Source organism: Protobothrops mucrosquamatus, unplaced genomic scaffold (assembly GCF_001527695.2).
Source record: "Protobothrops mucrosquamatus isolate PMUCROS unplaced genomic scaffold, P.Mucros_1.0 scaffold2319, whole genome shotgun sequence".
NCBI lineage: Eukaryota > Metazoa > Chordata > Lepidosauria > Squamata > Viperidae > Protobothrops > Protobothrops mucrosquamatus.
Window position 1 is genome coordinate 2945 of NW_015388403.1, and position 2944 is coordinate 5888.

Genomic DNA, 2944 nt, shown 5'->3' on the forward strand with positions numbered 1-2944 from the left:
GGGGGTCTCGAACTGAATCAGGCTTATCTGGATCTGTGTTTCTCAAGCTTGGACACTATCTCCCAGAATTCCCCAGCCGGAATGCTGGGATTTGAAGTCCAGACGTCTTACGGTTGCTAAGGTTAAGAAGCACTGATCTAGAGCAGGGGTCCCCAACCCCCTGTCCATGGACCAGTACCGGGCCACGGCATGCCAACAACCGGTCCGCAGAAACAAGCAAAGCCCCATCCATGGGATGCAGGCAGCACACAAAACCACGCACTCTCCGGTCCTTGGAAAAACTTTCCTCCACGGAACGGGTCCCTCTCTGATCTAGAGGATCACAAGTTATTTGAGAAACTTACTGTTTATCTGAGTGTCTCTCTCCATTGGAAAGAATTGAAAGACGGGAATCCATTGCTGGCTTGTAACCTTCAGCTCCACTTGCAATTCCTTTAAAGGGAATGGTAGCTTGGTTTAAGTCAGGGGTAGGCAACCTTGGCTCTTTTATGACTTGTGGACTTCAACTCCCAGAATTCCTGAGCCGGCATGGCTCAGCTTGGAAACCTCTCCCTTTCCCCTCAGCATGGCTGGCTCAGGAATTCTGGGAGTTGAAGTCCACGAGTCATAAAAGAGCCAAGGTGGCCTACCCCTGTTCTAGTCCAACCCTCTGCTCCTCCACCACTCAGAAGGTCTGCAGTAGGCCTAGCTGGGGGAAAAAATAACTATCTCTCTGTTCCCACTGTCAAAATAGTCAGGGAAGGCAGTGGGGAGACGGCATATGTGTGACAGACTGCCTAGCCTGGCCACTAGAAGCTGGATATTGTGATATTAAAATGCCAACTTGGGATCTAATCAACCAAACCTATCTTCTTCCCATAGTTTTTTTTTTCATTGTTTCCCCGTATTTGGTTTTACCCACATAGCGTTCTGTGAGCACAGGTACAGTAGATTGGAAGTCGCAGACATGCCGTTTAAATATTTGTGTCTCCCATGAAGGAGAATAGTTGTACTCAGGGTTGAAATGGAGGGTCCTTGGTGCTCTCAGAGCTTGGTTGCTTTCTTGCAGATGTCTCATTACTAGGTAACATCATCAGTGCATGATGTGTAAGTATTTCATTATGACAACCAGAAAAACAACCCACAACTGTCTAAAACAGGGGTAGGCAACCTTGGCTCTTTTATGACTCGTGGACTTCAACTCCCAGAATTCCTGAGCCAGCATGGCTCAGCTTGGAAACCTCTCCCCTTCCCCTCAGCATGGCTGGCTCAGGGATTCTGGGATTGAAGTCCACGAGTCTGGGATATAAATGCAAGTCCACGAGTCTGGGCGGGATATAAATGCAATAAACTTCAAACTTCTTATGGCCAAGGTTGCCTACCCCTGGTTTAGCCTCCCTTAGTTTGCACTTAGTTTCTGCAAATACATGGATGTATTCCTTCTTCCAGAATCTTTTTCAACTTCCTGGTGTAGCTCCCGACCTTTTGGACACCAGGGACCGGTTCCGTGGAGAGAGTTTTTTTCCATGGACCAGAGGAGGCATGGCTTTGCATGCTGCCTACATCCCGCAGATGGGGCTTCACTTGTTTGCGTGGACCAGTTTCTGGCATGTTGCAGACCGGTGCCAGTCCATTTATTGGGGGGTTGGGGACCCCTGGTCTAGAGCATTTAACAGGGCACAAACCTGCTTAGTTGTGAACATTGGGAAGAAGTCTGTGCCCCCTTGGGCATCAAGCTGAAGGATGTGGGGGGAGCTATTTATTCCTCTCACCCCTTTTTATACAGATTAAACAGTGAAGGGGTCGACTTAGAGCAAGGGTCTTCAAACTTGGCCACTTTAAGACTTGCGGACTTCAACTCCCAGAATTCCTCAGCCAGCCAGGCTGGCTGAGGAATTCTGGGATTTAAAGTCCGCAAGTCTTAAAGTGGCCAAGTTTGAAGACCCCTGACATAGAGCAATGAAAGCAATGGCAGTGACTTAAGTATTCTCACAATGACTTCTAAATTTGCTTAGAATGTACTTCTCTGTCTGCCCATTCAGCCAACAGGGCAGTTTGAGGTGTTTATTTATTTCGCATATGGCATCTACAGAGGTCACGCTATCACTGATACACAATCCTAATAAAGGACATTACGCATACGAACATAAATATAAATTTAAATAAAACGTCAGCAAATATATACAAGTAGTCCTTCACTTGCAACAATTAATTTAGTGACTGTTCAAAGTCACAAAGGCAGTGAAAAAAGTGACTTAAGACTGTTTTTCATACTTCAGACCATTGCAGCACCCCTGTGGTCAGTTAATCAAAATTTGGACGCTCGGCAACTGGTTCATATTTATGACAGTCGCAGTGTCCCGTTTTGTGACCTTCTGACAAGCAAAGTCAATGGGGAAGCCAGATTCACTTAACAATCGTGTTACTAACTTAACAACTGCAGTGATTCACTTAATAACCATGGTAAGAATGCTCTACTCTATGTGGTATCGTCCGCATACTTTATATATCATACTGTATATAAAGTAGTGGACAGTACAATATACAAGATAAAATATTAAGGTAGAACTATGATAAAATCACCTTAATATGGTGCCATAGAATCGCTATAGGTTAGATATTATAATTAGCATAATTATAGTAATATATATAAGTAATTAGTATAATTACTAACATTATATACAAACTATAATTTTATTAGAATTAGAGTAGAGTAGAATAGAATAGAATAGAATAGAATAGAATAGAACTGGAAGGGACCTTGGAGGTCTTCTAGTCCAGCCCCCTGCTCAAGCAGGAGAACTGTCCTATACCATCTCAGACAAGTGACTGTCTAGCCTCTTCTTAAAAATCTCCAGTGATTGAGCGCCTACGATTTCTGGAGGCAAGCTGTTCCACTGGTTAATTGTCCTCACTGTCAGGAAGTTTCTCCTTCATTCCAGGTTGCTTCTCTCTTTGATCAGTT